Raw genomic sequence first — 7750 nt, 5'->3', positions numbered from 1 at the left:
CATCCTTTGTCATCCCCTTCTCCTCCTGCTTTCAATCTTTCCCAGCATCAGGGTCTTTTCCAATGAGTCAGTTCTTTGCATCAGGTGGCCAAAGTATTGGAGTTTCAGCTTCAGCATCAGTCCCTCCAATGAATATTTAGGACTGATTTCCTTTAGGATTGACTGGTTGGATCTCCTTGCAGTCCAAGGGACTCTCAAGAGTCTTCTCCAACACCACAGTTCAAAAGCATCAATTCTTTGGCACTCAGCTTTCTTTATAGTCCAACTCTCACATCCATACGTGACTACTGGAAAAATCATAGCTTTGACTAGACAGACCTTTGTTGGCAAAGTAATGTCTCTGCTTTTTAATATGTTGTCTATGTTGGTCATAGCTTTTCTTCCAAGGAGCGAGCGTCTTTTACTTTCATGCCTGTAGTCACCATCTGCAGTGATTTTGGAGCCCCCAAAATAAAGTCTCTCACTGTTTCCGTTGTTTCCCCATCTATTTGCCGTGAAGTGATGGGACTGGGTGCCATGATCTTAGTTTTCTGAATGTTGAGTTTTAAGCCAACTTTTTCACTTTCCACTTTCACTTTCATCAAGAGGCTCTTTAGTTCTTCTTCACTTTCTGCCATAAGGGTGGTGTCATCTGCATACCTGAAGTTATTGATATTTCTCTTGGCAATCTTTATTCCAGCTTGTGCTTCCTCCATCCCAGCGTTTCTCATGATGTACTCTGCATATAAGTTAAATAAGCATTTTACAGATGGAATAACTGAGACTTAGGCTTCTAACTTGCCCCAGATCGCAATAGTTGGACACTCTAGAGGTAGAGCTAGGGTTTGACCCCAGACCTGCAGGACAGCAAAACTCATCCTCTCCAGTCTTCCCTCTGACACCAGAGTCAGCACCTTCCAGCTGAGTGTCTCCAGCTGGATATGCCACAAGCTCCTCACAGTTAACATGTGAAAGCAAAAGTCACCCCTCCACTGTTCAGTTTCTCTTCTCTCAGGCTTAAAGCCCCAGCTTGTTCTTCCTTTGTACTATTTCCTTGCCACATCCAGAGACTGCCTGGGTTTCTTGGCATCGACCCATACTTTCCATTCGTATTGCCACGGCTGCAGGCCAGCCCCTGCACTGCCTCTCACCTGCTAATTTGTCCTGGGCTACTAGTCTCCACCATCACCAATTAACGAGAACTCTGCTGCCAGATAAAGCTGATTTTAATGCTCAGCTCTGATTACATCACTCTCTGCTCAAAATTTAATATATGAATAATAACAATGGATTTCTTCCTATGGACTTACAAGAACGTTCAGCCTCCTTAGCTAGGCATTCAAAACTTTAAATAACCTTCCTCAGTCCAACTTTCCAGAGTTAAATTGCATTGTTACTTTCACATCCCCTCTTGCCCTTTAGATACTTTTATTCCAAGCAGACTCTTCCTAATACTTTACCCTTTACCTGTATGCCTTTATTCATGCGCTACTGTTTGCCTGAAATGTGCTCTCCATCACCTCTCCCTGCTGACATTCTAGCTGTTGTTCTGGGTTTGTTTCAGATGCCAATTCTTCCCTGAGGATACCCCTCTTATCCCTCTTGGGACTGACCTCTCTTGAAATGCTGGTGTAAGCATACTGTGTCAGCCAATAGTTCCATGTTGACTTTTACCTCGTATATATGTGCCTTGACCCTTTTCATTAGATTTTGACTTCCTGAAGATAGAGCTCTTGTCTTATTCATAATTTGGTTCTCCTTAGGGCCTGTGCATTGAAGGAATAAATGGGGTTGGAAGAGGTTGGCAGATGGAAAAATGGGGAGCTGAGAGAAAACTGGCTTCTAGCCACATCATCCATGGTTTAGATGCCCTGAGAATTTTTCCTGAAGAAATAACTCCAACTTCATCCATGTAATTTTTAGGTTTTGCTTTGCTGCTATCAAATCACATTCTCTTCTATTTCTTCTGCATCCCATAATTCTCTCTTCACTCTCTTTTACTCTCTCAGAAACTGTTGCACCTTTTAGGATTAAATCAACTCTTTCCAATCATTCCAGAAACTCATTTATACTTATTTTAAGGGTTTATGTTTTACATATTCTAAAAATACTCTTACCATCTTGTCTCATTTACATTTGGGGCAATTTTGATTTGTGGTTATGTGTCATTGTCCTATATCCTCTAGTTGTCTCTTTACCAAGTGCAGGGCTGTTGTGTGGAGCAACATCAGGTCACAACATCACTAGCCTCTATGGATAGTGTTCTCTGGAGTTGAGCAGTGTTCAGCCTGCTCAACAGTACGTGGCAGCCCTGATTGCAGACCCATGAAAGGCAGGTACATGTTTGGTTGCTTTCTGGTCACTTCATAAGGTCATCATGGGTTCACTTGTACCCTGGGTGCCTCCAGAGGGGTTGAATGGGAAGCCAACTGCATGCTGGTTTCTCCAACTACTCTTGAGTTTTCAGGAAATCAGACTCCTGTTTGGACATCTGGCCCTTGTCTGGTCTGTTACTGGGCATGCAGAGATTCCATGGACTATCGAAGTAAGCGCCAGGAGCCTGAGAAACCACTTGCAGGTGCTAAATTTCCCATTTGGGTCTTCCGATTGGCATGAAGAGGAGAAAATACTTGGAATCCAACAGCATTGCCAATTATGAGAAGTTGGTTGTGGCCTTTGTGTCAAAATTCGGTGCTTGTTTAAGCCCTGGGTACTATGGTGATTGGTCCTGTGTAAACACAAAGACAAATGATGCTTTGTATTAGTCTGCCACCTGTGCCTGTCAAGTTACCTAATCGCCCCTTCGCAAGCCTGCTTCTCATGGAATAAATGTACCAGGCAGTGTAATGAGATGTTTCCCCTTTGAGCTTTGGGACTGCTTACTCCCATATGGGATGCCTAGCTCTCTGAATTCCAGGACAACTAGGGGCTTTCCTGCAGAGGAGGCATGATGTGCAATATTCTTGGAACTCAATGTGAGTCTGAAAGGAAAAATGACCCAGAGGAGGACAAGCAAGAATAGACAGCCCATTAGCAGCCGAACCATATGACAAAGTAAAAAGCAACTTCAGAGCTGTCAGCGCAGCAGCTGGGGGATCATGCCAAGAAGCCAGATGCTGCTGCTAAAAGATTATTTTCCACAAAGTTTGGGCCTGTGATGTTCATCTCAGCCCCATGTGTGGCCTTGGGCAGGGGGCTTTATTGCTGGATGAAATAAAGAAGGTGAGGAGAAGCAGTGGCGGAGGGGGCATTGCGTGTCCTCCTGGGAGCTCCTCATAAACTTGAAGCAGACAGTAAGAAGTGGAAATCCTGTTCATTATAACCTACCAACATTATTAGGAATTTGAACTCCATACATACCCCCTGTACAAGGTGTTTATTTGGAAAACTACCTAACAAGTGGCCTATTTTAATTTGGAACTGGATAAGTTGGTGAGATCTCACTGCTGGCTCATCCTATTTGAATTTCTAGCTTTTTTTCTTGTGGTCCCAGGAGTATCCATATGGGTGGAGTCTTCTGGTATTGATCTTTGTCCCCAGTAAGTGAAATTTGTTTTCATTTTACAGGTGAGTGAACTGAAAAGAATCATACCAACTTGAAGGAATTCAAAATGGCTTGCTTAAAGTTATTCCATTTGACATCTTGAGGCATAGAACTTCCTGAGTGCTGAAACCTTTTTCTCAGCGCTTACCACTAGACTGCATTTTCCCTCTGTTCCCTCTGCTTGTTTTACTCCCCCAGATTCACCTGTTTCCTTCATGTGGTCTCTCCTTTTCCCCCACACCATGGACTAATGATATATGCAACCGGTGTATTTTCTTTCATACCCAGAAGACTACTGGAGAGGTCATTTCTTGACTTTTTGGAAGAGAGAAGCAATTTTTTTAAAAAAAGATTATTTGTACTGGAGAGAATTTGTGGAAACCGGCTGAATACTTTAAAAAATCTCAAGGTCTGAGGGGATGATTCTTTTTGCATCAGGCAAATAGAGCAGTCTGAAGATAAACTGTAGAAATTAAGTTTGATGCATTTCCTTAATATCTTGGGGGATGAGAGTACTTTGCCTCCAGGTAGGGGAGCTGGGTTGAAGGATATCCTCTCTTGGTTTATTCCCCTCACTGAAGGAGAGCAAATAATGGACTAAGGTTATTGTGTTACCTAAAAGGCAGATTCCCTGTGGCTGGTAAGGAGTGTGGTTCTACCTTAAAACATTTTTATATGGTTGGGATAGTTTGACAATCCTGGGGTTTGCTGGTCAGGCCATTAAGCATCTGGGGGTGCATTTCAAACAGGCACTAGGAGGCATTTTCCTCATTCTTTGTCTCCTATTTCCTACCTTTTCTTCTGTTATGGAGCAGCAAGGAGATCCCCCTGCCTCTCTTCGGCTGGGTTTTCTTAGAAGGCAGAGTCAATGAGAAGAGCTTATGTGTAGGTAGTTCATTTTGTGAGGTATTGTAAGGGATGAAGGTGTTCAAATTGTGAAATAGGGAGAGGGGAAAGCCAGGACAAAAGTATATATTAAAATGGTCACCAATGCAACTGGGGCCCAATCCCACTGGGAGTCCTCTGAGTAGCCATGTGAAGTGCACCTCAGAGTTATTCACTCAAGGGATAGAAGACAGGAACATTTAACTGCTGCCTCTCCCGCTCCATAGGCCAAGAGCTGTCCCAGGAGATGAACTTCCTCACTCTTTCACATTTGTGCACACGTGAGTGTCTTGCACCCCTGCTGTGTCAGAGATGCCCCAAGGAAGAACAGAAGTGATCCTGGGTGTAGCTGAGGTAAGTAAAGTTGCTGCTGGAACACCTGGGTGCAGCTGGTTGCCAAAGCAACAGCTGAAGTCAAAGGTGGGCTGAGAGGATGTGAGGTGGAACACAAAGGTATCTGACAGTCTATGCCTCAAGGGAGGTGTGGCCCCAGGCATCTCAGGGTGGCCTTGAGATTCTAGAGAAAGCATAGTTTTTGGGCAGGTGGCAGGCAGTCTACAAGACTATGTTGACTTCTATCTGTTTTGGGGGCTTCCCTAGTGGTTCAGAGTGTAAAGAATCTGCCTGCAAGGCAGGAGACCCAGGTTTGATCTCTGGGTTGGGAAGATCCTCTGGAGAAGGAAATGGTTACTCACTCCAGTATTCTTGCCTGGAGAATTCCACGGTCAGAGGAGCCTGGTGGGCTACAGTCCATGGGGTTGCAGAGTCGGACACGGCTGAGTGACTGATTCTTACTACCACTTCCCATCTGTTTCACTGATTATTTTCTAAAGTTCTCCTGCTGTGGGACTATAGGATGCTGTGTTCCCCCCATCCTCATTGGTTTTAGACACAGGGGTTCAGCTGGTCACTTCCTGCATTGTCCAGTGTTTGAGTCAGGATCCCAACAGCACACTCAAGAGGGTGAGCCAAGAAAAGAGTGTAATCACAGAGTTTAGGTCCAGTTCAGGGGAACCAGTACTAGGGGGAAGTCCTACCAGCTTTAGGCTGCAGGTGCAAGGGGAGGGAGCATTGCAGAGCCCTGGGAGCTGTAGTTGTGGCTGAGTAGAGGCTGTAGGAAGGAAGCTGTGACCTTCGGGAGAAGGACCTGGAGACCAGCTGGGGAGCTGGGTAAAGAAATACCTTGATTTTACTCTCCTCTTGGCCTCTGCTCTCCTGCTGGTGCCCCCTGTTGGCTGACCCCAGAGGACAAGGGAGCCCGAGATAAACGTCCACGAGGTTCAGCCTTTCTGGGCACAGAGCAGAGTGGAGAAGGGTGGAGAGTGAATTTGGAGGGATAAGTGGAAGAGACCCAGTGAGGCTGGCACACACTGTTGGCAGTTTATGGTTCAGTTCTATATTATTGGGTTTTTGGGTGCTATTCATACCTACTTAAAGGCAGCTTGCTTTAGCACAGATAAGGAATCTTTAGCCCTGAGAAATGACTGGCTTAGTGTTGATCTAGCTTGGGGGGATGTAGCCCAGAGTGTGGCTAGATGGATCACTGTGGGGTTTTAGTACATTCAAAGTTTTTCAGAAAATATTTTTTTAACAATGAGATTAGAGAGACATTTTATTTACTGTGTAAAAATCGTGCTGGCCCATAAACAAGGAATTGAAGGGGAAAGATGAGATTAAGAAGCAAGTTCATGGTTTGCAATGGTGGCAAGGAAACTGTTCTCTCTCCTAATTTCCTTTGTTGCTATTTTAATGCAGTTTTTGCAATAAATTAAAAATAAAGAGAAGCCACTAGTTACTTGATGAGTTTGTTTGGACTTCTGGACAACCATGCTGGCTTTACCAAATATCTTGGATAAGAGAAGCTTTCAACATGAATATTTCTTGCCCGAGTCTTGGAAACTTAAACTAGAATCCATGTGAGGTTCATTTAATAGAGCCCTCTAGGTTTTTAAGCATTTTTTCCCATAATTACTTCTGTTTTCTTTATAAGCAGTTTTATGGGGAGTGGAGGGGAGGTATTTTCCTTTACCCCTTCAAGTGGCTTTGTGCCCAGTTCCCAGGTCACTGGATGCACAGAGTAAGATGTAGGCTCTTAAACAGCTTCAGTTCAGGGGCACGTCTAATGTGCTGAGGCCTGTCCTTACTTTGGGGAGGCATAGGGACAAAAGTTGCATGTTGTGGGGAGCCAGGGCTTCATCAGATCACTGCAAACAGCAGGCGCTTTCCCAACTCACCTCGTCCCTGGTGGGGAGGCTGCTGCACTCAGCAGTCAAAGCTGGCTGTCGCTAATATTTATCAGCACACACAGATCAAATGCCAGACTGTGTTTCTAGGACATGACCCTGAGAAGTGGGGATGGGTGGCTTTAATGCATCTCCTTCTAACCACAACTGCAAACCTGACTCCAACATCTTTGGACTGTCATGAGAATTTGCCCTGAGAAAAATGCTTTAGTTGAAAGGCATTGTTTCTGCTCTCATAGACTATGACCAGTTGACAAGTTATCTGAGCTGAACTGGCTCAGCGGCCTGGCTTCCAGATGTGAACTGGTAGTTTAGTTTTCCAGTCTCCTCTCACCTCCATGTGCCCAATAAGGACACTTAAGGACACTTTTTTTTTTAAGGGGAAATAAATAGCTTGCTAGTTCCTGGCATATATCGATGTCATCAGGTCGGGGACTGCATCTGAAGAGAATTTTGTTTGTATGAAATAGAGATGCCTACTGTCTGTCTAAACGGTGGAAAGACAGTTTTCTGTCTTAGCTGAGTGACAGGAACCAGTAGAAGCTTAAGGCAGAATTTACCAACATTTGATTATGGCCTCTGGATTTATAGCAACATTAAAAGACTATGTGGTAAAGTTTGTTTTTTTTTTGCCTAAGCATGGTTACCTGATATCCTTATCCTTGGTAAAACAATTAATTTTGAATTGTTTGAAATGTCTTGAAGTTCAGCTGTGCATTTGAGATGGAGTCCAATTAGACAAGGCATGGGCCCCGTCCTGTAGGGGCAGAGTGATGGGGATCAGAATTGAAGGCCTGGGTCCTGTAGACATGCTCACAGACAGTTTGGCTTCAGTGCCAACTTTCTTGCCCTTTTGAAAACTGGAATTGTGGTTTGCATGCTTTGTCTTCCGGCATCAGGTCATGTATTATAGTGGCGATCTTGCTAGTTTCAGAGATGGATGAAACTAGCTTTCATCTTTACCTATTCAAAGCTTTACCTGTAACTATTGCTGTGAACTAGCAGGAAATGGCAACCCACTACAGCATTCTTGCCTGGGAAATCCCATGGACAGGGGAACCTGGTGAGCTATAGTTCACGGGGTTGCAATAGTCAGATA

At 44.4% G+C, this 7750-nt stretch overlaps 1 long non-coding RNA gene across 1 annotated transcript in view; it reads left to right on the top strand.

Moving 5' to 3' along the window:
- The first annotated feature begins 664 nt into the window (after positions 1–664).
- The window catches only part of LOC122443661, a 41212-nt gene continuing 34126 nt past the window's right edge, over positions 665–7750 (top strand). The window contains exon 1 of the long non-coding RNA XR_006270082.1: positions 665–4762. This is a non-coding gene — a long non-coding RNA (uncharacterized LOC122443661). The remainder of the gene's footprint in view (positions 4763–7750) is intronic.

Source organism: Cervus canadensis, chromosome 6 (genome assembly GCF_019320065.1).
Source record: "Cervus canadensis isolate Bull #8, Minnesota chromosome 6, ASM1932006v1, whole genome shotgun sequence".
In the NCBI taxonomy this organism is placed as follows: domain Eukaryota; kingdom Metazoa; phylum Chordata; class Mammalia; order Artiodactyla; family Cervidae; genus Cervus; species Cervus canadensis.
Note: the sequence above shows the minus strand (reverse complement) of the source record. Positions and strands in the feature narration are given on the sequence as shown.